The 27,033-nt window shown below is 41.9% G+C and overlaps 1 long non-coding RNA gene across 1 annotated transcript in view; it reads right to left on the bottom strand.

Annotated features, from left to right (window-relative positions):
• The window catches only part of LOC141982425 (uncharacterized), a 96,140-nt gene that overhangs the window by 55,298 nt on the left and 13,809 nt on the right, over positions 1–27,033 (bottom strand). Inside the window, exon 2 of the long non-coding RNA XR_012638072.1 lies at positions 21,365–21,565. This is a non-coding gene — a long non-coding RNA (uncharacterized LOC141982425). The remainder of the gene's footprint in view (positions 1–21,364; positions 21,566–27,033) is intronic.

The raw sequence follows: 27,033 nt of genomic DNA, 5'->3' as shown, positions 1-27,033 counted from the left end.
AAGTCTGCTGCTTGCCAGGCGCTAGGATTCATGATGTGACGGAGAGACTGCCGAGACTCACCAAGCCCTCGGATCGCTACCTATTCCTACTTCTCCACGTGGGCACCAATGATACTGCCAAGAATGGCCTTGAGCAGATCACTGCAGACTACATGGCTCTGGGAAGAAGGATAAAGGAATTTGAGGTACAAGTGGTGTTCTCGTCCATCCTCCCTATGTGAGGAAAAGACCCAGATAGAGACTGTCAAATCATGGAAGTCAACAAATGGCTACGCAGGTGGTGTTGGAGAGAATTCTTTGGATTCTTTGACCATGGGATGGTGTTCCAAGAAGGAGGAGTGCTAGGCAGAGACGGGCTCCACCTAACAAAGAGATAGAAGAGCATCTTCGCACGCAGGCTGGCTAACCTAGTGAGGAGGGCTTTAAACTAGGTTCACCGGGGGAAGGAGACCAAAGCCCTGAGGTAAGTGGGGAAGTGGGATACCAGGAGGAAGCACGAGCAGGTGAGCGCAAGAGGGGAGGGCTCCTGCCTCATACTGAGAAAGCAGGATGATCAGCAAGTTGTCTTAAGTGTCTGTACACAAATGCAAGAAGCCTGGAAAACGAGCAGGGAGAACTGAAAGTCCTGGCACAGTCAAGGAATTATGATGTGATTGTAATAACAGAGACTTGGTGGGATAACTCACATGACTGGAGTACTGTCATGGATGGATATAAACTGTTCAGGAAGGACAGGCAGGGCAGAAAAGGTGGGGGAGTTGCATTGTATGTAACAGAGCAGTATGACTGCTCAGAGCTCTGGTATGAACCTGCGGAAAAACCTGAGAGTCTCTGGATTAAGTTTAGAAGTGTGAGCAACAAGGATGATGTCATGGAGGGAGTTTGCTATAGACCACAAGACCAGAAGGATGAGGTGGAGGAGGCTTTCTTCTGGCAAGTAACGGAAGTTACTTCATCACAGGCCCTGGTTCTCATGGGAGACTTCAGTCACCCTGATATCTGCTGGGAGAGCAATACAGATGTGCACAGACAATCCAAGAAGATTTTGGAAAGTGTAGGGGACAATTTCCTGATGCAAGTGCTGGAGGAACCAACTAGGGGCAGAGCTCTGCTTGACCTGTTGCTCACAAATCAGGAAGAATTAGTAGGGGAAGCAAAAGTGGATGGGAACCTGGGAGGTAGTGACCATGAGATGGTCTAGTTCAGGATCCTGACACAAGGAAGAAAGGAGAGCAGCAGAATGTGGACCCTGGACTTCAGAAAAGCAGACTTTGACTCCCTCAGGGAACTGATGGGCAGGATCCCCTGGGAGAATAACATGAGGGGGAAAGGAGTCCAGGAGAGCTGGCTGTATTTTAAAGAATCCTTTTTGAGGTACAGGAACAAACCATCCCGATGTGTAGAAAAAATAGTAAATATGGCAGGCTTGGCTTGGCTTAAGCAAGCTTGGCTTAACAGTGAAATACTTGTTGATCTTAAACACAAAAAAGAAGCTTAGAAGAAGTGGAAGATTGGACAAATGACCATGGAGGAGTATAAAAATATTGCTCAGGAATGCAGGAGTGAAATCAGGAAGGCCAAATCACACTTGGAGTTGCAGCTAGCAAGAGATGTTAAGAGAAACAAGAAGGGTTTCTTCAGGTATGCTAGCAACAAGAAGAAAGCCAAGGGAAGTGTGGGCCCCTTACTGAATGAGGGAGGCAATCTAGTGACAGAGGATGTGGAAAAAAAATTAATGTACTCAATGCTTTTTTTGCCTCTGTCTTCACGAACAAGGTCAGCTCCCAGATTACTGCACTGGGCAGCACAGCATGGGAAAGAGGTGACCAGCCCTCTATGGAGAAGGAAGTGGTTCAGAACTATTTAGAAAAGCTGGACGAGCACAAGTCCATGGGGCCGGATGTGTTGCATCTGCGATTGCTGAAGGAGTTGGCGGATGTGATTGCAGAGCCATTGGCCATTATCTTTGAGAACTCATGGCTATTGGGGGAGGTCCCAAGTGACTGGTAAAAGGCTAATGTAGTGCCCATCTTTAAAAAAGGGAAGAAGGAGGATCCGGGGAACTACAGGCCAGTCAGCCTCACCTCAGTCCCTGGATTGCCTTCTATGATGAGATAACTGGCTCCGTGGAGGAGGGGAAAGCAGTGGATGTGTTATTCCTTGACTTTAGCAAAGGTTTTGATACAGCCTCCCACAGTATTCTTGCCAGCAAGTTAAAGAAGTATGGGCTGGTGAATGGACTATAAGGTGGATAGAAAGCTGGCTAGCTTGTCGGGCTCAACGGGTAGTGATCAATGGTTCCATGTGTAGTTGGCAACCAGTATCAAGTGGAGTGCGCCAAGGGTTGGTCCTGGGGCCAGTTTTGTTCAGTATCTTCATTGATGATCTGGAGGATGGCGTGGATTGCACCCTCAGCAAGTTTGCAGATGACACTAAACTGGGAGGAGTGGTAGATATGCTGGAGGGTAGGGATAGGATACAGAGGGACCTAGACAAATTAGAGGATTGGGCCAAAAGAAATCTGATGAGGTTCAACAAAGACAAGTACAGAGTCCTGCACATAGGATGGAAGAATCCCATGCACGGTTACAAACTAGAGACTGAGGGGCTAGGCAGCAATTCTGCAGAAAAAGAACTAGGGGTTATGGTGGATGAGAAGCTGGATATGAGTCTACAGTGTGCCCTTGTTACCAAGAAGGCTAACAGCATTTTGGGCTGTATAAGTAGGGGCATTGCCAGCAGATCAAGGGACATGATTGTTCCCCTCTATTCAACATTGGTGAGGCCTCATCTGGAGTACTGTGTCCAGTTTTGGGCCCCACACTACAAGAAGGATGTGGAAAAACTGAAAAGCGTCCTGTGGAGGGCAACAAAAATGATTAGGGGACTGGAACACATGACTTATGAGGAGAGGCTGAGGGAACTGGGATTGTTTAGTCTGCAGAAGAGAAGAGTGAGGGGGGATTTGATAGCTGCTTTCAACCATCTGAAAGGGGGTTCCAAAGAGGATGGAGCTAGACTGTTCTCAGTGGTAGCAGATGACAGAACAAGGAGTAATGGTCTCAAGTTGCAGTGGGGGAGATTTAGGTTGGATATTAGGAAAAACTTTTTCACTAGGAGGGTGGTGAAGCACTGGAATGCATTACCTAGGGAGGTGGTGGAATCTCCTTCCTTAGAGGTTTTTAAGGTCAGGCTTGACAAAGCCCTGGCTGGGATGATTTAGTTGGGGATTGGTCCTGCTTTGAGCAGGGGGTTGGACTAGATGACCTCCTGAGGTCCCTTCTAACCCTGATATTCTTTGATTCTAGGCTATCAACTTTACCCTATCCATTCCATCTCCTCACCAAACCAACAGCCTCATCCTAGGGCTTGTCTATACTGGCAATGTTGAAGTGCTGCCATGGCAGCACTGCCGCACCAGTGCTTTAACATGGCTTGAGTAGTCGTGACACAGAGCTGGGAGAGAGCCTACCTAAAAAAACCCACCTCCATGAGGGGCATAGTTACCGGTGCTGGGAGGTGCACTCTTATACTGGCACATTACAGCGCTGAAACTTGCAGCGCTCAGGGGGGTGTTTTTTCACACCCCTGAATGAGAAAGTTGCAATGCTGTAAAGTGCCAGTGTAGACAAGCCCTTACATTTCTCCATGCATCCAGTGCTGCTCTCCTTTCAGTCATCTTTAATTCATGTCAGGAGAAGTTCATTAGGTTGTTTTTACAAATTCATTGTGAGTGAAGTTATTTGTGGGTGCAAAACTGTGGCCAGAAACATGGAAGCTATCTATAAAAATCCACTCTGGGTTGTGTAGACTATATATTGTTTAGCTATTGCTAATGCATGAGCTACTGCCTTTATAAAGACATTTTGCATATGAAATGCGTTTCCAAATATAGATTAAGATCCCATTTTATGTCCAAAGCCCTGTTGCACAAGGCAAACTACAAATGCATCTTTGAATTATGTGAATGTGTCTGATTCTTATTAACCCATATGTGAAAACAGTGGTGCTTGAGTTCAGTAGTTGCATGCAATGTTATCTTATTAAATCTTGTGGCTTTATGAACTAGGTAATATTGACTGCTCAGGATATCACTCTCAAAATCTTTGTAAATCCAAAAACAGTATCTCAGAAACTGACCAATAATATGGGCAGTATTTGTTCTTCAAATGTCATACTATGCATAAAAGTAATAATAAGCTGTTTTACCCAAATTCTCACATTTCATAAGGTATATATTTTTCTTCAGGACATATTCTGCTGAGGGAACATGTCTCTGGGCCTAATTTCAGGATATGTCCACAATGAAACTGAAGTGTGTGGTTGCAGCACATTTCAACAGTAACTGAGCTTGCTTTAATCTAGCTAGCATGATTACCAATAGCAGCAAAGCTGTGACAGCATATAAGTCTGCATGGACTGTACATGCCCGCCCGGGACCCTGGGAAATTCTTCAGTTGGGTAACCCATGCTGAAGCCCATGCTGCCGCAGTGTCACTGCTCTCGGTATCTGAGCTAGCTAGATTAGACCTAGGTCCATTATATCTATATGCTCATATCACATCCCTCAATTTCCATTTTCTAAACTTACTCTGAGAATAATGGCTTAAGAAACCATTACATTACTGAGATGAATGCACTGAATATAATATATTGTTGAATTATCTACAGTGATTGTCATTCCAATTTATCCTTATATTTGTACTTGTTCAGACTCAGTATGGGAATCTTCAATCTTAAGCTGTAGTGCATTGTAAAGATTCATACAAGAGAATGTGAGGGGTCATAGAATGTACTTTTGTTGTTCTTAAAATGAGAATCAGATGCTTGCATAAAAGTGGGAGAACAATGCACCTGGAACCTCAAAAAGTATGCCTTGTATCTATGTGTTTTGATACTCCACAGCCTCTGGTTCTGAGAGAAGTTCTACTGGAAGAGGACATCATGAATGATGTAGGAGAACTGGCAAGGTTTATCATAATGATAGTTGGAGAGTACTTCCTTCTTATAAGGGTGTGATCTGGGATTCAGTAAATTCTGAGGCATTGGATAAGATTAATTTAAACTGTGATTATTACCATCTAACAACAAATATTTTCTTGTTAATATTATACTGAGAATTGTCAATAAATATTGATAATTTAATAAGATAAAATACAAAAAAAAAAAAAACAAAACAAAACAACCACCAAACAAACAAACAAACCAACCCCTGAATGGGCTGAGCTGTCAAACTGATGAAAGATAATTTCTTAAAAATACCATTTACCCTTTTAAAGCCTTTTCTTCCCTCCTGCCCCATCAATTCTTAGCACCATCCCCACTTTCATGCTTTATTTTTCTGTCTCCTGCCCTGTTATTTCCTTTCTCCATCCCTCCACTTTCTCTCACTATAGGAAAACAATGCTCTTGTAGCTCAAATAACTTCAATATGCTGTTTTATATTGTGTTACAAAACTAACATGGGAGAGATCAAGATTCTCCCAATATAAGCAAATATTATAAATACAAATATGGTAGTGATTCTTGAGACTTGAGCCATTCTGTGGAAAGAAGGTGTGAGGTAAAGGGGAAAATGAGGAAAATAGGTCAAAAGTATTTTTTAAACTGGCCATGTAAACAGTTCCCCTTTCACCTGTTTCTCATCCGCATGGTAATTGCTTTTAAAAAATTATTTTTCATACAGATGTACTTCCCCCTTAGTCACAAGCCTGAATAAGGGACAATGTGGAATTGCACCATTCCAGGGGGGACTTGAGCTCAGACTATTATGGGGTTCTGTCACCACTTGCCCTGTAATCTTGGGGGCTTTCATGCTGTGCATCTGTGGTTCAGTTCTCTGACATCAGGAGTTTTCCTGCAAGCACAAAGTCTCAACCTGGCTTTGGTTACTTTGAAGACATTTTAGTATAAACACCTGGCTTGGGAGCCCCTTCCTGCTTGACTGCTCACTGCCCTGCTGTGAGGTGTACTTGGGGTTGTAATACATATTATGAGCACAGTCTCTATTCTCCCCTTGGGATGTCTGGATCCTGATTGTCACAGTCACTATCGCTGAGTACCAAGTGCTGAAGAGAACTGCATATGGTAATCCATAATTTAACTATGGACTCATTTCCTCCACATACCTCCAGGGAAGAAGGGTATACCCAGAAACACCTAGAGGGAACAGTTCCAGAAGGCATGGACTGCAGCTGTGGATGTTCTTTACGTGGGCCTTGCAAGTGAAGGAAGACATGTCTCCTTATGCCCTCCCACAGCAGAGCATAAGTACCAGATACAATGTGGCCCACAATGATTATGCAAATAAAATGCCCAGAAATAGAATTCAGAATTAAAGTTATGGATTAAAACAAACTGTTAAACTTTCCAGCAGTCTGACTGTTCAAGGTAATCCCATTTTAGTGTACCATACTACACACAAAAGCAGTCACATGATGTGTTTCCTTACATAAAATATATTCATTGACTTTTTTACTGTATTATCTTGGGGCCCATTTTAGCACTCCACACTCTATGAAAAATCCATTAACTTTGCTTTGAATTTTGCCTGTGTAGGAAGTCAGTAGGGTATTATGAGTTAACTTCTGATCACAGTGAAGCTAATGTCAAAGCTCCTATTGACTTCAATGGAAACAGGAGTTGATGTAAGTGTTTTGTGGAGTTATTGCCTAATTAAAAATATTTTAAAGTGATTCTTAAATTCGGTGGGGGGAAATATTCATTGCATTTTGATTCATTAAAAATGCTTATAATTTCTTAAATGTCTATAGTGGGAACATATTCTACAATTATACATCATTAGGGTCCTTTGAGTTCTGTAAATTTCTTATACTGCTTTGCCTCCTCACCTCAGTTTACAATAGGAAATAATGACAGAATAAAGTGATTAAATTAGGTTCTGAGGTTTAGATTTCATTTGCCAGTGATTATATTGTTCATTAGTTTAACCCCATCACCTTGATCCAAAAGCTTTACATCTACATATACAGCACTTAGCATAATGGGGTTTTGGTCCATGTCTGAGGCATTACAGTAATACAAATAATAAAATGAACGCAGGTGCCTAAGATCAAAATTTTCAAAAGTGGCTAGTGATTTTAGACACCTCCAATTTTTGTTGTAAAATGTAGGCAACAAAAATTACTAGTCACTTTTGAAAATCTTGGCTCTAAATCTATATAAAGCCAGCTAAATGAAAGTGGCCTGACTAGCCAATGTGCTGAGAACTATTAGCTTCTACAAACTTCAAAAGGTGCTGTGAGTGCTCTGAGCTTCTGAAAAGTCAGGTCACTTGGGTATTGACCCTGCAAACACACACATGCTTAACTTTAATCAATGCAGTCAATGGAACCCTAACCCTGTGCTTAAATTTAAGCATATGCCAAGTAATTGAGGGACCAAGCCTTATTAGGTGCCTAAATATGTATTTTAGAGCTTAAATTTATGCACCGCAGTCTGACATTTTGGCCTGAGAGCATCCGTTTCAGATGCTGAACACTGGCAGCTCATAGTAACATAAGTTTAAATTGTAGATATTGAGCATAATTGAAAATCAGATTCCAGTTGGATGCTAAAAGAACTGCAATATCCAAAATTATTAAAATGTGGGCCTATGCCTTAATAGTATCTGCTATTACACAATAAGGCTAAGTATAAAGAATAAATTAAAACAGTGATTGGAATCATGGTCAATTGCCTTTTCTAGCTTCTCCGTATCTAATAGGACTGGAAAGTAAATGAATGGACATGTCGATCTCCCTCCCAATTAAAGAATCTACTTGCACTTTCCTGAGCCAATCTGAAGCAGACAAGGGAAAAATACATTGTTGTCAAGGTCTTTTTGGTAGCAAAATGGAACAGAGGCTGACTGAATTCTTTATGAGGACTGAAAAGATAAATAGGGTCAGCAGTAGATTAGTGAGCTGAATGAACCCGAGAAGCCCAAAAGGGCAAATAGTGTACCATTTATCCCTTGATTTGGAATTTATTTGGTGGAATTAAAGGAGATTATGAGATGATCATGTTCCTATCTGTGGTGTTTCCATTATTTTATCTGAAAATAAAACAGTCAGGAAAAGAACAACTTTTTGAAGTGAAAACAAAAAGCTAGCACATACAACTGTTGAAGAGGATTTCTCCATTGATGTTAACCATTGAAGCTTTCCCTATAGAGAGAGATTTAGAGAGTGGTTCTCATTTAAAGAGAGAGAAATAGTCAGGCACATTTATTTTTCAAGATCTTACTGTTCTAATAATATACAAATTCCATCAGGTATCTAACCAATTTATATTTTATAAGACAATTCATAATAGCCACCAAATGGTTCATTCACCTCTAGTTTTACTTGATACGTATAAAAATAAATAATGTTTGTATCTTTGGGGAAGTTTCTTTGATATTTTTCGTCTTTAAATATTTAAGTTCCACATGTGGCACAAGGGGCTGTTAACATGAATAAAAATAATTAATAATACATTTTATTCTGTTAAATATTACATAACTTCCCGGACACATTTTCAAATGTGTAACACAAGGCCATTGTATTCTTATCTGGCAGCCAACACTAAACTGACAAAACTTCCCCTTATTGTGGAAAGGTAATCAAATCCATAAATGATGGAATTTGACTGAATGAATAATCTTCTAAAAACCAAGAAAGTGATTGGAAGGAAAAGAATTGGATGACTTCTGATACTCTTTGTGGTATGCAATAGTGTTTCTTTAAGATTACTTTAACACTTTAATTGGAACTGCTTTTGTCCTCTCTAGCTTAGTATAAATTGACATAAAAGTGTGACATGAGAGAAATATAAAAAGTGAAAGCCATCAGACTTTTAGCCAAGAACCTTTGGGCAAAACATACTTATGACTGTGGTAATCAGCATCATACAAAAGTGATACACTTATTTAGAAATAAAACTTGTAACCCAAAATTGACTTTCTGGGTTCTGACTATCAGACAACACTAAAAAAATACTTCTTACAAGTGAAGGGATTTGGAAAAAAAAAAAAAAGAATAATGAACCATCATTGTTACAGGACATGTTATAGTCTTCTCTTCTCTCCTTCCAAAGGAGAATTATGCACAAAACAAAGAGTGGTACATGCGGTCTCTCTCTTAATGTTAGACATTCTGCATTCTTTTTCTTCCTGTTGATAGTGGGATAATCATTGCCTCAAAGCTACAAAAGTTTTCCTGATTGAAGGAGCAACCTAAGAAAGCACTAGCCCAATTATGAAATACCATTTCCAAACATCACTGTTTTGACCTAGATTTGACTCCAGAAAGCTAGGCACAGAAGCTAAAGACTAAGCATAGCTAATCAGCAATGCAGCTGCATTTATTTTGTAGTACTGTCCAGGCATCACTGCACTAGAGATGTAGCAGGCTGGAAATGTGGATATAACATGAAGAAAATCCAAATTAAACAATGCCATCATCAACACATAAGTCACTGTGATCATTTAAGATTCGTCAGCCATGCCATAAGTAATGCACACAGGCTCCTAGAATACCACAATTGTAAGATGCCAGGAACTTCTTTGAGAGCTGACTCAGGTCCCAGGATCTTTTCTATCTAGCCATACATCCATTGGGCTATCTGAGCACAAATCTGCTCATAAAAATCTCACAACATTGAAAAAATACAAATAGTAACATATTTTGGCTTCTATTTTAGCCTTTTAATGTGTTGTGAAGCAGAACAATTGGTGAGGCAATAGGAGAAACACTTGTAGAGTGAAAAGAGGAGAGGAAAAGTTTAAAAAAGGAGAAAGGTTGGGAAACATTTTTAAAAATAAATAAAAGAAAAATTAGATCAACAAATAAATTTCATAGAACCATAGAAATGTGTGTCTGGAAGGGACATCAATAAGTCATCAAATCCAGCCCCCAGCATTCTGGCAGGACAAAGTTAACGTAGACCATCCCTGACAAGAGTTTGTCCAACGTATTTTTAAAAACCTCCAGTGATGGGGATTCCACAACAGTAGTGGAACAGTAAACTATTCCACAGTTTAACTACCCTTATAGTTAGAAAGTTTTTGCTAATATCTAACCTAAATCTCCCGTGCTGCAGATTAAACCCATTACTACCTTTCCTACTTTCAGAGGACAGGAGAACAATTGATCGCTGTCCTCTGTTTAACAGCTGTTAAGATATTTGAAGACTGATATAAGGTTCCCCCTCAGTCTTCTTGTGTCAGGACTAAACATGCCCAGTTTTTTTTAACCTTTCCTAACAGGGCAGGTTTTCTAAATCTTTTATCATTTTGGTTGCTGTCCTCTGAACTGTTTCCAATTTGTCCACATCTTTCCTAAAATGTGGAGATCAGTATTAGACACAATACTCCAGCTGAGACCTCACCACTGCTGACTAGAGTGGGGACAGTTACCTCCCATGTCCAATTCATGACACTCCTGTTAATACACCCTATGGTGATATTAGTCTTTTTCACAGCTTGTTTATTTCTCTCATCTGTGGAAGCATAGTAGTCATTTTTGTGTTAGGCCAGAGTCCTGTATTAGATAGGCTAACCTTACTGGTAATAATGCAAGATTTGTAGAAGCGGGGCTGGTGCTAGGCAGCTGGGAAAAATTGTCTAAGATGTTCTTATTTGACTTTGCTTTGATAAAATTGGAATGTATACTGTAGCAGAATTGAATTGAGAAAAATAAGATAGTAGGTAGGAATATGTATAAACAAACTGCAGCTGTGATCATTATTGTCTGTAGCAAAAAGGTATGAAGGCTTGCCTCAATTGTTTATCTTTGGAGTCCTACCTGCAGTAAGGGAATCCTTGCTCGCGTGTGTAGTTCCCCTCATTGCAATTGCTTGAGAATAAACTGTCTCTGATCTGTTACAACCAAACTGAGAATGAAGACTCTGTTTTCTTCAACAAGTCTTTACTTAACTTCATCTTGTTCAATTCAGACCAATTCTCCAATTTGACAAAGTTGTTTTGAATTCTGATCCTGTCCTCCAAAGTGTTTGCAACCACTTCCATCTTGGTGTCATTTGCAGATTTTATAAACACACTCTCCACTCCATTATCCAACTCATGAATGAAAATATTGAATAATACTGGACCCAGAACTGACCCCTGAGAGACCCAACTAGATACTGCCTCCCAGTTTGACAGAGAACCATTGATAACTACTTTTTGAGTGTGGTCTTTCAATTAGTTGTGAACTCACCTTATAGTAAGTTCATCAAGGGGTCTCAAACACAGGGCCCACGGCCACATGTGGCCCATGGAGTTATTTCCTGCAGCCTGCCATAGGCGCTGACTCCACCAGCAGCCAAGCTCCCCTCACCCCCCGCCTCCCCTCCTCCCCCGTGTGTGCTGTGTCCCCGCTCCTCCACCTACCTTCCAGTGCTTCTTGCCACCAAACAGCTGTTTGGCAGTGCTTAGAACATTCCAGGAGGGAGGGGGGAGGAACGGGGACGCGGCACACTCAGGGGAGGAGGCGGAGAAAAGGCTGGGCCAGGGCGGGGACTTTGGGGAAGAGATTGGAATGGGGGCAGGGAAGGGGTGGGAAGAGGCAGGACAGGGGGCGGGGCCTCACGGAAGGGGTGGAGTGGGGGCAGGGCTGGGGTCAGAGTTGGGGGCTTTAACCAAAGTAATTCTAAAAGTAAATGCATGTTTTGTCATTTGAGTGAGGTGCCTTACTGAGTGTTTATATTTTATTAAACCCCCTCTTCGCATTACAGTTTTTAAAAAGTTAATACATTGACTTTTAATAGAATACTATATTACTCTTCATTTTTTTTCATTTTTGACTATACTTTAGTACCATTGTATGAAAAGGTTTCATTGATGCTGCCCTCGGGCCAATGTACTAGTCCTCATGTGACCCTTGTGATGATTTGAGTTTGAGATCCCTGATCTAGACCATAGTTCCCTAATTTACTTATGAGAATATCAGGTGAAACTGTGTCAAAAGCCTTACTAATATAAAGATCTGTCATATCTACTGCTTCCCAGCAGCCACTAGGCCAGTAACCCTGTCAAAGAAGGAAATGAGGGTAGTTTGGAGTGATTTGTAGCAATATAATTATGTAATGTATTTTTTTTTTCATTTTGAAAACTCAAATGCAGTGTAATTTTATAGGACTAAAAGTTGTTTGTATACAAACTGTATACTTTTAAAAATATTAATAATATTTATCACTTCTCTTCAAGTGCTGGGCAGGCATTAGCTAATTAAGCCATTTTTTTTTAAATAGCATCTCAAAAAACTAAGGCTCAACTCTAGAAAGGAACTTAGGCACCTAAACCAGAGATTTAGGTACCACTGCAACTCACAAAACCCCTACTCAGCTGTCACCTAACCCTGTAGGCACCTAAACTTACTCAGGATCTACATTTTCACTGTAATAGTTCCCTGGGTACCAAAGAGCATACCTGACTCCACACAAAGTGGCCTGGAGGAAGGAAGTGGTGGTAACAATCTCCCTTTTAAGCTTTAGCCCAGTGTTTAGTGTACTCCCTTAGGATATGGGAGACTCTGATTCAGTTCTCCTCTCTACCTGATAAGAATGACTGCCCTGCACCTTTAAGCGGGTGGGTATTTGGCTGGCTGGCCGAATGAAGGGAACGGTGCTTTATGGCTGGGGGAGATGAAAACTGCTGCAGGTCAGGGGGACAGCGTGGTTCCTCACTCATCCCCTGGGAATGCAGGGTTTAAGAGGGGGCAGCTATGCGCCTGACACCTTCCTTTTTCAGGGACCAAGGCTGAAGCAAGAGGGCTCCAGGGTGGGGAGGGAGGAGCGGAGACATCCGTCCCCCCACCTCAGTCCCAGCATAGAGAAGCAGGAGCTTGCAGCAAGTCTCAGCATGGCTCCAGGGGGACACAGAACAGTGAGAATGGGGAGGGGAAGGGAGAGGATTAATTCTCCCTTTCCCCCGGTTCAGGAGGGGCGAGGCAGGCATAGCAGAGTGAATTCACAAAGGGAAGGGGAGTTGAGTAGCAAGGCGCCTTGGAGCCAGATTCTGTCCCCAGGCATAGAGACAAGGAGAAGAAGGAGAGGGAGTGTGGCCCCCTCTCCTAGCAGGTGTGTGGTGCATAGATGTTTAGGGAACAGGGGTTCAGGCTTTTCCTGCTGTGGACAAGAGAAAACGGGAGAATTTTGCTTCTCCCTCCCAGTTAGTGTCTCCGGGACAGGGAGCTGGGGAGGAATCAGACCCTGCACAGGTCAGATGGAGTGCAGTTATTTGGGCCGGGGTGAGCCAAGGGCAGGATCCTTGCACCAAGGGCAAGGGGCTGGGGAAGCCTGGGATAGTGCCTTTGGTTATCAAAGGTAGTGTATCAAGCTTGGGGAACGGGGGCTCCAGGTGAAGCACTCACCCAGGCAAGTTAGCTGGCTGTGTTTGCTGATGGGACAGTCTGCGGGGATTTGATACAAATAATCAGGGTTATTGTGTCTGAGGTTGTTACCACAGCTTTGCAGGCCATACAAGGTGTAATGGTTTGCCCAGATCTAGGACATTCCACTCAGGTGATTACAGGAGAAAAGGGGGACACTGAGGGCAGGGATGAGTTAAATCAAAAACAGATAAAGGTTCCTAATTGCAGGGGTGTTTGGATCTGCTTTGGGCAGAGACTCCTGGAAGTGACTCAGGGTCCCATACCAAATGATGTGGCAAAGGTAGGCATTGCGGGCACTCGTGGTTCCTCTGAGGCTTTACAGGGAAAAAACTGGGGTGGGGACATGACAGGGTATCAGATGGGCTGGGCAGAAACTGTCTCAGCTCATCTGGCGGGGGCACACCCCAGTAATCAGATGCATGGTATTGCACAGCCACTAAAGGCTAACTTCAAGTTCTTCCAACGGCCGGGCACATCCATGGGAGAGGTGTCTTGATAAGGTTGCCTTCCTTAGCTACGCTTGTGTTACAGCAGAAGCTTACTTAGAGAGAAGCCCGGCCTTGTTAGATATATAAATATAATCAGGTGGGCATACAATACAGTCAAGGGCATGCATTTAATCCTAGCAGTTGTTTTTTGCAGCATCTGTACTTTCAGGCATGCTTGCAAAACACATTTTGGGTCCCATACAGCACATTCCTGCCACAATGGTGTGGGTAGGGGCCAGCAGGATGCGGGCTAGAACAAATGCCACTTGTAGGTAGGCCCTGTATGAACTGGGCATGGATGACAGAATTCAAGCCGGTGCAAGAGGTGAGCTTCAAGCAGTGGAATGGGCTAAGGCCTCCTGTGAGACTACCCCAGCAAAGCTGATGGGTCAAATTTGTGGGCTGGGTTTAATGTGGGTTCTTAACTCCTTTATGTAAAATAATAATTAAAGTCAGGGTGGGGGTTGGCCATGTGTTTAAGGCAATAATTCCACGAGGAGGAATTCAGAGCTACAGTGGCAGGGCAAACCAACCAATTGCCTGTGGACACTTGTGCGTTTTCCCCCAAGGCTTAGCCCCCGGAAAGGCTCCAGGGAATTTACATTGCTTCATAACCTCTCTGGGGTTTACAATGGCATAGCAGATGCCTTGTATCATTGTCAGATCCACAGATTTCCGGAGCTGGCACCAGGAGCCAGCTAGGAACCAAGGCAGATGCCACCAGTGCTATGGAACCTTGGTGTAGAATGGTTGTAAGTGTGATGCAGAGATCAGTTGCTCCTTGCAATCACAGAGCTGTGAGAGAAGTTTTCATGATTTCATGCAATTTCAGGATCAGGAAGGCCAGTCAACAATATGGCCCATTACAGAGGAGCAGGTGTTGCGGTACATGCTGTTGCTGGCAACCCATCAACTGGCGTCCTCTACAATCTCGAATCACCTTTCTGCCATTACATTTGTCAGTAGGCTAAATGGTTATCCTGATCCTTGCAGTGTTTTTTTTACTTTGAAGGTTTTTGGCCAGGTGGTTGCATACTGGTGGCCCCAGTGTGGATTCCCATCGTCCCATCACAGTTTACATGCTTAGGGATTTTGTCCAGATCCTTGGCACCATATGTCATAATGCAAAGGAGGTGGCCTTGTTCAGTGCAGCAATCATTTTTTGGTGCTTTCAGGATCAGTGAGCCAATACCTGGGTCCGGTAGGGACTCTACAGGAAGGGCTTTGCAATTGTGGGATATACAATGGCATGAACATTCAGTGATATTACACTTGCTAAGGTCAGAGACAGATCAAGTCGGCTGGGGTGAATCTGTTATCCTCTGGGAGGGTGGTGAGCCTGGGGTCTACCCCATTCAGGCTTTGAAGGCCTACAGGGTGATATGGACGAGGGGGGAAGGGCCCCTTTTTTATCCACAGTGACGGGAGTCCCTTCACAGCATATCAATTTGTTACCATGTTGAGAGGGGGGGCTGATGAAGTTGGAGCTGCCAGCCCATGAATTTGGTTCCCACCCACTGAGAATTGGATCGGGGCGGCAGCAGCAACGGCAGCAGCACAGCTAGGTCTGGGAGCAAAGGCAATCCAGGCAATCGGGCATTGGCATTCAGATGCGTACTGACCGTAAGTAAGACCTCAGGCAGTAAATCAGCATTAAGTTGTTGTAATCTCATTACAGATGTTGGACTTAGGTGCTGTCCTGTTTTTAACTGATATAAAAGATGGCATTAGGAGATGTCTGGGAACCCAACTGGGTTTGGGGAGGAGGCAGCCAAGCTAATTGCTGGCGCCTCCTTGGGGCGGATGTCCAGTGCAGGTACTCCCTAGGAAAGGTGTACAGCGACCGGATAAATGTCTTGGAAAAGGACTTAAAAAGAGATGTTCATTAAAGGAGTGAACGGGAGACAGTTGGGGACTCCTATGATTGGTATTGCAGGGAACCAAACTCCCCCCATTCTTCTTTCCCACCTTAACCCTCCTACAAGGATTGCTGGAGGGATCTGGAGGGAAAAAGAGGGGGGAGCTGGTAAAAGCCCCCCCAGTAATTATGGAAAAAAAAACATGTGGTTACCTGCACTGTACAGTTTTATCTGCCGGGTAGTCCCAGACATCTAATAATAAAGTTGCGGCCTGATTAAACGCATGTCAAATGTCTCCTGTCCTTCTTTCAGTATAGCCAGACAAGGGATTTGAACAGCAATCTTCCACCAGAAATCAGGATAACAATAATGTGCGGCTCTCTCAGTCTTTCTTGTTGAAGCTGCTCCATCTTGTATTAAGTAATTAGATAATTAAAAATTAATAGGGCTAGAGAAAGTTTAAGAATGACTCTATAGCTAGTGATTACACATCCCCAGGGCATACAGCAACTCAGTGGCAGAACCATCATTAGAATTTAGAATTTGCTGGATCCCATTCCCATGCTTGCCTCACTCAGTCTTTCTATTTAATATATAATGGGACAAATCCTGCCCAGTATACTCCTGCAAGTAGTCCCACTGACCTCCATGATATTGAGTGAGAGCAAACTTTAGCCCAGTATCACAGAGACACTTCAGAGCATGCAATAGTGCTGATTATTATACTACCAAACTCTCAGAATCAAATTGAATTGCTTAATTATATTATACTAGTACGTTTTGCTATTGTTAGTGACACAACTAGATTAGTTTCATTAGACCCCATTTCAAACTGATAAATTTGATTAAGAAGCCTATACAAATACTCAAAATTCTCATTTACTTAATCTATTTTAAATTAGTGGCACACACTTAAAAACAGGGAGGAGAAAGTGCAAAGTATTCCATCCTGATTATTTTCTCCCTCCTCACTGCTTGGAGCCTGTTGGCTACTCAGCCTGTTTCTCTGAACTATTTTATCCATTAAACATCCAAATAATATTCAAATACTGTAGTTTTCCTCATGCTCACTTGAGGCTTGTCATGAGTTACATATCAAAAGCAAAATTATTGCTATAACGAGCAGGCGCACTAGAAAAAGGAGAAGGCACAAAGAATTATTTCCCCTCTTTCACCAATCAGACCTACCTGGAATAAGGGGCAGATAATTTAGTTATAGACACTGAGGAATAGAGCTGGGAGAATAATGGATTTTTTAGTTTACTGGAAATTCTGAAAAATCATGAAAAAAAAAATTGAACAAATTTTTTTTTGGCAAATTGAACATTGAAAAAAAAATTTCTAGTTAAACTGAATATTTTGTTTCCATTTTGACTATTTTAATTTTTGTATTTATTTTTTTAAAAATATAACATTAAAGGAAATTTTGAAACCAAAAGTTATTTCACTGAGTAATCAAAACGTTTCATTTTGAAAATGTCAGAACACAACATTCAGATTTTTTTTCTCAAGTGAAACAGTTCAGCAAAAGCAGCAGGAGTTCACAACGTGCTTTGGTGTCTCTGAATCTGAATTTTTCTCCGAAAAAAGTTTCAGTCAAAAAATATTGCTCAGCGCTACTGGGCAGTCCAAGGACACAAGGACACTGGCAAGGCTGTGAGGCTAGTGTTCTACTACCTGCCAAGGATAACATTGGTGGGAGAACAGGCCGCACATTTTTGCAGCTCCAGCAAGAGATGCCTGTCCTGACACCCAAAATGTCACTGGAATTAGTATTGTCTACACATAACACCTCCTGGCAACACCACTCAGGTGGTACATACCTTCCCTGTCTCCAGTGCACTGCAGCTTCTGAAGATGTAAACTGAAGATGCTCAACCAGTCGAAAGACATTATAAGAACTTCTTTCGAAACCAAATTATGGACACATGGTAATTGCTGATTTGTGTCCAATACTGTCAATGGGGCAAACTGATCCTATTACTGAATACTTTCTGTTTATTAATGCTTTGGCATTTCATGACATTGGGATTATGAGGATGTTTGGTTTAATCTATTTCACTTTAAGGAAACCCAGATTAACATTTTCTTCCATCTCTCTTCTAACCCCTTCCCTGATATCAGCCAGCAATCTCTGTCTACCATCTTGTACCAAGTATAGGGCCCAAAGATAGGAACATCTGTAATTTCCATTGATTTCAATTACTGGCCTGAGTAAAATGAGCAGTAATTTGGCCAATAATCTGTGATTTGTAGCAAGACTTCTTCCCTAACCTCCCTCTCACACACCATGCCTGACTGTTTTGTAAGCTTCCTTAGGAATGTATGTCTTAAAGTGATGACAAAAATTATGTTTCATAACATTTGAAGTGCCTTTCCCATGCACCTTCTGAGACACTCCCTTCCCACAGACTGTAGGAGGGCCTCAGGAGAGGAGACGAGCAACCATTCAATTTAAGAAGTGTGCAGGAGGTGGGATCTTCCATGTTCTATCATCCTCTGTAATTTTACAAGGCACACAGAAGTGGAGAGAGTGCTCCTGCATGCTTTGTAAGAAAATATGTTTTGTTGGGGGCAGATTTTCCTGTACGTCTTTCAATTATATGATTAGATTGCCTCCCACAAATTGTCACAGTGGAAGCTTCTGTACCTGTCAGGTTAAGATCAGAGAATATGTTGTGATATCTTAGGGAGTAGAGCTTCTTTCTGAAACAAAAGACGAAGAATATGAAGCACCCAAGTGCACTAACAGTGCTTTTAGTAAACCAATGATTGGTTATTATTTATTATTTGTATTCCAGCGGCATCCACAATGATTGGACATTGGCCACATACAGAGGAAGTCATAGTCCCTTTCCCAAGGAACTCACAGTCTATGGAGATAAACATGATAAGAAGGGTAGAAGAAAGGGATACCATCAACATGTGTATATATTGTATTTGTTAATTTATATTAGATAATACATGTCAGTTATACATGGCAGCCTCTCACATGGTCCATTATAAATTGCCACATTCTTATAGGCATTGCAATCCAAGTGTTTCTTGGGGAGGGATTTGAAGAAAAGTGTTTGCCCGTACAGATGAAACCAGGAAAAGTGTGATATGTGTAAAAGGCAATGTGAAAAAATTGAGAGTGGTTGTGTGAGAAGTATAGTCAAGGCTATCATTACTGCCTGAGCAGAGGTGAGCAGGGTGACACGAGATGAGACAAAAGTGATCAGCTGTGGGAGGGCACAGTTGGATATGGCTTTGGTGGTGAAGTCACATGAGGTTTGAACTTGATGTGATGGAAAAAAGGGAGTTAGTGGAGGGATCTGAGTGGGGGGGATAACATGGTCAGAATCATGAGCAGGGAAGATGATCCCAGCCACTATTTTGAATATATGTCAGGAGTAGGGGAAATAAACAAGAATATCTTGAAATGATGCTAAGTGATGGTGTCAAGGTTCCTTCCCCACTCTGAACTCTAGGGTACAGATGTGGGGACCTGCATGAAAACCTCCTAAGCTTACTTTTACCAGCTTAGGTTAAAACTTCCCCAAAGCACAAACTATTTTACCCTTGGACTTCCACTGCCACCACCAAACTTTATCTGGGTTCCTGAGAAAATGTAGTTTGGACATGTCTTTCCCCCCAAAATCCTCCCAACCCTTGTACCCCACTTCCTGGGGAAAGTTTGGTAAAAATCCTCACCAATTTGCATAGGTGACCACAGACCCAAACCCTTGGATCTGAGAACAATGAAAAAGCATTCAGTTTCCTTACAAGAAGACTTTTAATAGAAGAAAAAAAAGCATCACCTCTGTAAAATCAGGATGGTGAATACCTTACAGGGTAATTAGATTCAAAACATAGAGAATCCCTCTAGGCAAAACCTTAAGTTACAAAAAAGACACCCAGACAGGAATACTCATTCTATTCAGCACAATTCTTTTCTCAGCCATTTAAAGAAATCATAATCTAACACATACCTAGCTAGATTACTTATTAAGTTCTAAGACTCCATTCCTGTTCTGTCCCCGGCAAAAGCAGCATACAGACAAACACAGACCCTTTGTTTCTCTCCCTCCTCCCAGCTTTTGAAAGTATCTTGTCTCCTCATTGGTCATTTTGGTCAGGTGTCAGCGAGGTTACCTTTAGCTTCTTAACTCTTTACAGGTGAGAGGATTTTTCCTCTGGCCAGGAGGAATTTTAAAGGGGTTTACCCTTCCCTTTATATTTATGACACGCCCCCCAAATCTCAGCTAGGGTGAAACGCTGGCTGAGATTTCTTCCCGGAGCTCTAGGAAAACAGAGTTAATAAGACACATGCACCTCTAAATATACTACCAAGTACATAAAGACTAACAATATTTTCCACATCTCAAGGACGATTTTAACCAGTTGATTCTGGGAAACTTTCACGGGAGAGTGCATCAGCCACTTTGTTAGAAGCTCCTGAGATGTGTTGGATGTCGAAATCAAAATCTTGGAGAGCTAAACTCCACCGAATAAGTTTTTTGTTATTTCCCATGGCGGTATGAAGCCACTGTAGTGCAGCATGGTCAGTTTGCAGGTGGAAACGCCGTCCCCAAACATATGGGCGTAGCTTTTCCAGGGTGTAGACAATGGCGTAACATTCTTTTTCACTGACTGACCAGTTGCTTTCCCTCTCAGACAGTTTTTTGCTGAGAAACACTACAGGGTGGAATTCTTGATCAGGTCCTTTCTGCATTAAAACTGCTCCCACACCACGCTCGGACGCATCTGTGGTTACTAGGAATGGTTTGTCAAAGTCTGGGGCCCTTAGTACAGGGTCAGACATGAGTGTCGCTTTAAGCTGGTTAAAGGCCTTCTGACACTTTTCGGTCCACTGAACGGCATTTGGCTGTTTCTTTTTGGTTAGGTCTGTCAGTGGGGTGGCGATTTGGCTGTATTGCGGTACAAATCGTCTGTAATAACCGGCCAAGCCTAAGAAGGATTGAACCTGTTTCTTTGACTTTGGGACAGGCCACTTTTGGATAGCATCCACTTTGGCCTGTAGGGGGCTGATAGTTCCTTGACCCACCTGGTGTCCAAGGTAAGTCAATCTGTTTAGGCCTATTTGACACTTCTTAGCCTTAACAGTTAGTCCTGCCTCCCTTATGCGCTCAAGGACTTTTTGTAGATGTTCTAGGTGTTCTGCCCAGGAACCTGAAAATATGGCCACATCGTCATGGTAGGCGACTGCATATTCTCCTAATCCTGCTAGGAGACCATCTACAAGTCTTTGGAAGGTGGCGGGTGCATTTCGCAGCCTGAAAGGGAGTACATTAAATTCATACAGCCCGACATATGTGGTGAAGGCTGACCTTTCCTTGGAGGATTCATCTAGCGGTACCTGCCAGTACCCCTTGGGCCCGTCCCAGTTTCTCTAATAGTTTATCTGTGCGTGGCATTGGATAGTTGTCTGGGCGAGTTACAGCATTTAGCTTACGGTAGTCCACGCAAAAACGTATTTCCCCATCTGGTTTGGGAACTAGAACCACTGGAGATGCCCATGCACTTCCAGAGGGGCGGATTACACCCATCTGTAACATATCCTGGATCTCCTGTTCTGTAGCAATTCTAGCTTGAGGAGACACCCGGTAAGGTTGGACTTTAATTGGGTGAGCATTACCTGTGTCAATGGAGTGGTATGCCCGTTCAGTCAGTCCTGGGGTGGCTGAGAACATCGGCGCGTAGCTAGTGCACAGCTCCTGGATCTATTGTCGCTGCATACGCCCAAGGGTCATGGAGAGGTTCACCTCTTCCACACCACCAGCACTTTTCCCTTCGTAGTAGACGCCTTCAGGCCACTCAGCGTCATCTCCTCCCTGGGCTGTAAAATGACAAACCTTTAATTCTCTGGAATAAAAGGGCTTTAGAGAATTAATATGGTACACCTTAGGCTTTCGGTTGGAGATGGGGAATGCTATGAGATAATTAACGGCACCTAGGCGCTCCTGGACCGTGAATGGCCTTTCCCGTGATGCTTCCATTTTATGGGCCTGGAGTGCCTTTAAGACCATGACCTGGTCCCCTACTTTGAAGGAGCGCTCTCTGGCATGTTTATCATACCAGGCTTTTTGCTCTTTTTGAGCATCCTGTAGGTTTTCTTTAGCAAGGGCTAAAGAGGTTCGGAGGGTGTTTTGTAGGTTGGTTACAAAGTCCAGAATGTTAGTTCCTGGAGAAGGTGTAAATCCCTCCCATTGCTGCTTCACCAACTGTAATGGCCCCTTAACCTCACGGCCATATACAAGTTCAAATGGGGAAAACCCTAAACTGGGATGTGGTACAGCTCTGTAGGCAAAGAGCAACTGCTGCAACACTAGGTCCCAATCATTGGAGTACTCATTTACGAATTTATGTATCATGGCCCCCAAAGTTCCATTAAACTTCTCCACCACGCCATTTGTTTGATGGTGGTAAGGAGTGGCAACCAAGTGATTTACCCCATGAGCTTCCCAAAGGTTTTCCATAGTTCCTACCAGGAAATTAGTCCCTGCATCTGTGAGGATGTCGGAGGGCTAACCTACCCTGGCAAAAATGTCTGCTAGTGCCTGGCACACACTTTTAGCCCTGGTGTTGCTTAGAGCTACTGCTTCCGGCCATCGGGTGGCAAAATCCATGGAAGTCAGTATGTACTGCTTTCCTCTGGGTGTCTTTTTCGGAAAAGGACCCAGAATATCCACAGCTACTCATTGAAATGGAACTTCAGTGATGGGGAGTGGCTGGAGAGGGGCTTTGACCTGGCCTTGGGGTTTTCCCACTCTTGGCATACTTCACAAGACCGGACATAGGTAGAAACATCCTTGCTAATTCCCTCCCAGTGGAATGACCCCCCCAAACGATCTTTGGTCCTGTTCACCCCAGCATGGCCACTAGGATGATTGTGGGCTAAGCTCAAGAGCTTGGCTCGGTATTTAGTTGGAACTACCAACTGTCTCTGAGGATGCCAGTCTTCCTGGTGTCCACCAGAAAGAGTTTTGTTGTATAAAATCCTTTTTCTACAACAAACCTGGATCGATTAGAGGAGCTGAGAGGCGGTGGGTTGCTCCGTGCCGCCGTCCAAGCTCTCTGGAGGCTTTCATCTACTTCCTGTTTCATCCCTGCTTCCTGGGAATGAAAGAGTCCTGGACCTATTGGTGGGCTACTCCAATGCAAAGGATACTCTCATGTGAGGATACTTTCTACTAGGAGATATCAAAGGTACGTTGAATACATTAATTAATTTTGACTTGTTAATGCACCTATCGAAGCTGTAAGTGCCTGCACAAATATTGAAAATACAACAGAAGACCAAATACCCTTCGTACAAAAAAGGTCTAATACCCAAAACTGCTTCATAACATCACTCATCTCTATCACAAATAATCCAGTTATTTTTTTTTCCAAATTCTGTCATAAATGAAGTGCTTCACAGTTTGCCATGCAAAACCCTCTACCCTACCCTCCCAGGAAAGCCCCCACATATAGGTGACCCTTTCAATGAATCCTGAAAGTTAACAAGTTGGGCAACTGAGTTCCACAATCGTGGACCCTCACAGAGAATATCTTGCCACCAGCCCTCTTTTAAACCATAGGGTTGATATCTTGAGCATATCTGTTGTGCTATAATGTGAGGAGAGAGGCTCCCAGGTAACCAGAGCCCAAACTATTTAGGACCCTGACGGAGGTGGGTGATCTATCTTGCCAGCCAGACATCTGTTAAGGCAGGATAAGAGTCATCCCAGCAAGGAAGAGTCCATTTAACCACCTTCTGAAGAATTTTGAATGCATAAGGCAAGATGAGAGAAGGTCATTGGACCTCCCCGCAGTAAGACACCAGTTGATGGAGGAGCCCAGGGAAAGGGAGGAGGAGAAGGGTAAATAATAGGGTAGAAATAGAGATCCTGTTCTACATAAAAGAACCCTGGAAGCATACAAAACCTGTTTCTATTCTGATTTTCAAGTAAGTCAAACATTCTGAAGGTGTGTTTTGTTTGTTTTGTGTTGTTTTTGTTTTGTTTTGTTTTGTTCCATGGCAAATGCTATGGAATTATGATTCATTACAAAAAGTTCACACATACCTATTTTTAATATTTAGCAAGGAGTGTGTAGTACATTTACAGGAGTTCTTCTATCAGTCATTTTGTTCATTAAAATATCTTTGATTTATTTTAGATTTTTCTTGTTGGAAAGCAGATACACTATTCAACATATTCATCTTCTAAATTCAGTATAATATTTTTAAAGATTATTAAGACTCCAGTTAAATTGACAAAGCTACTAGATGACTAACATTTGGGATCCTAGTATTTCTTCTAAAAAAATAGTCTCTAAAATGAGCACAGATATACAGCTGTTCTGCTTAGTCTTATAAGGCCAAATCCTTGGGTTGTAAAGGGTATAATTCAGGAAAGATTTGTGTATTGTCTACTTGGTATTTTATATTTTAACTAATTAAAAGCTATTCCCTCAGATTTTCAAAAATATGAGGCTAAAGTTAGGCTCTTAAATCCATATTTAGGTACCTAAATAAGGGCTAGATTATGATGCTTTTACTCATAGGATTCCACAAGGAGACCATTGCCTTCAGAGGGACTACTTGTAGAGTAAGCTACTATTCAAAATGAGTAAGGGGATCACTATCAGCATTAGTAGACTGATTTTCAAAGGTTCCGAGTAATCAGCCACTTCCTTTCACCTCACTGAGGTCTGTTGGATGTTCAGCACTTTTGAAAATCAGGTCTATTATTTAGGTTTCTAAATCTAAATTTAGGAGTCTAACTTAAGAATTTTTATATACCCACCTATTTTTGAATATTTGGGGCATGATTAATAATGTGTTCAGATGGGAAACAGAATAGGTACCAGAAAGTAAGGAATAATTCATCATATTGAGGAGACAATGTCTTTGGATTCTTTGTGTTAAAATGGTACTTTCATTATTATTATTATTATGACCATCATTTCAAATGTCCCATTTGAGGCCAGGCATCTGCATAAGTTAGAATTAAGTTCTTTGATGAATAATGTATATTTGAGGAACAAAGAAGCAATAAAACAGTCTAACAAAACTAGTACTACTATAAAGTCTACAGTTTTGGCTTCAACGATCCAAAGGCCCCTCTTATTAGGCCCAAGGGTATGCCAGTTTCTGACAGAAAATGGCAAAAATGCAGTATATTCTTAGTGCATGTTGTTTTAGCATACCTCCAGTTGCAAAAACAACAACAACAAAACTTTTATCTATGTCTGTACATTCTTTTGTCTAGACAGGAAGAATGAGGATATATTGGATAAACCAAGTGAAGAATGATATAGAACAAAAAGGTTAAAAATGAACAAATCTGTGAAGCTGGTACAAGATTGAAAGTGATGGCTAACCCCATTCAACCCCATTGTTGCTGTAGAGCTGACAAATGAGAATTAAAGATCCATCTCTCTGTAATCTTTGATTCTGATCCATCAGTTCCACATTGGCAATGGAGATGAATGAAATCCTTCCACCACTTTCTATCTTGTACCAGCTTCACAGATTCATTCATCTATAAGCCTTTTTATTTTGTCCCATTCTTTACCGTGTCTATCCAGAGCATCTTTGATCTTCCTCTATGTCTAGTTCCTTCCGTTCTGATATAAACTGCTATGTATGGTATCCTTTCTGGGTCCTTTCTTGACATGTGTCTAAACCACTGCAGTTGTCTTTCGTGATTCTTCTGAAACAGTGTTATGTCTTGCCTTATCCATTTTCTTATCTCTTCATTTTCTTTTATTTTCTGCAGTCTTAAAACTCTCAGTATTTCCCACAGCCAGTATATTTTTATAGCCAGAGTCTTTCATGTGTGGGCTTTCCTGATACTCCAGTATTCTGACCCATACATGAGTTTCAGCATGACAGTTGTCTCATATACATTGACTTTTGTTTTTTAATGACATTGCTTTAGCCTTCCAGTTCTTTCAGTGTGTTTTGAATGGAGTAGTGGCTAATCCAATTCTTCTTTTTATGTCCTCTTCACAATTCCCATTCTTCTATCCTCTGAGGTGCACAACTTGTTTAGTTGTTTGTCTCCAAATTTGATCTTTACCTTTTTCTCTTGTCTTCCAATTGTCATAATATTTGTCTTCTCCATGCTGATTTTCAATCTGAATTCTCTGCTTACTGAGTGTATTTTGTCACTTATTCTCTGTACATCCTCCATGGTCAATGTTGTGGGTTCAATACTTTCTGCAAATCTAAGGTCCTACCACATAACATGAATCTTACCATTTCATCTCTCAGTGCTTACAGCCATTACTGCTTCCAGTACCAAGCTGAACAACTCTGGTGATAGTGTGCATCCTTGTCTAACTCCTATGGTAGTTCTGAACCATTCCATCAGCTTCTTGTCCAGTTGTACTGCACTCATTGATTTCCTTAGATCTTTTCTACCAACTAGATCAGTTTTTGGAGAATGCCAGACATTGTCATAACTTGCCATAACCTTTTCTGCCAAATGCTAAGAAGAACCTGTTTGAAATCTATAAAGTTGTAACAGGTTTAATTGTGTTCTATGTACTTCTGTGATATCTGTCTTATCACAAATAACTGACATATTGTATTTCACCCTGGTCTAAATCTGCCCTGTTCCTCTGTAAGTGCCACTTCTACTTTCCTCTCCATTCTGCTCTGCAACATTTTCATGAATGTTTTTTTTTTCCCCTGACGCTCAATAAGCTAATACCTCTGCAATTCTTGCACTCATTCTTACCGGCCTTTTCATGGATTGGCACTATAGCCATTCACTGGGAATTTGCTTTTGATTCCAAATATTATTGAATAGCTTGTGCATTACCTTTACAATGTATTCCTTGCCTGCTTGCAGCAACTCTGTGGTTATGTTTGTCAGATTCTGGCACCTTTTTCTGTTGAGAAATTTATTTCTTCTTCTTCTAACAATACCGGCATCTGCTCTTCCTCATTTCTGCTGGGAAGCTTCTCCAGGACCATTTTATCTATTGTATTCTTCACATTGAACAGCTCTTCAAAATATTCTTTCCATTGCTTATTCTTTGCTTGTTTGTCCTCAGTTATTTGTCTGTGCTTGTCTTTCCCTGCCACTATTTTCAACTCATATATCCCACTCAGTCCTCTTATCTTACAATACAACCCCTGTGTTGTATTTCATTTTCTCTTCACATTCATACTCTTTCTGCTTCTTTACATTGTTCTCTTATCCATTTTTTTCTGTCTGTCTTTACATTCTGTTTTATCTCTCTGATCACCCTGTTGTATTTAGCTCTTAGATTTACATCTTCCTATTTATTCTCCTTCAGCATCTTATG

Source organism: Natator depressus, chromosome 1 (genome assembly GCF_965152275.1).
Source record: "Natator depressus isolate rNatDep1 chromosome 1, rNatDep2.hap1, whole genome shotgun sequence".
NCBI classification, from domain to species: Eukaryota; Metazoa; Chordata; order Testudines; family Cheloniidae; genus Natator; species Natator depressus.
This window is presented reverse-complemented; position numbering and strand designations above follow the sequence as displayed.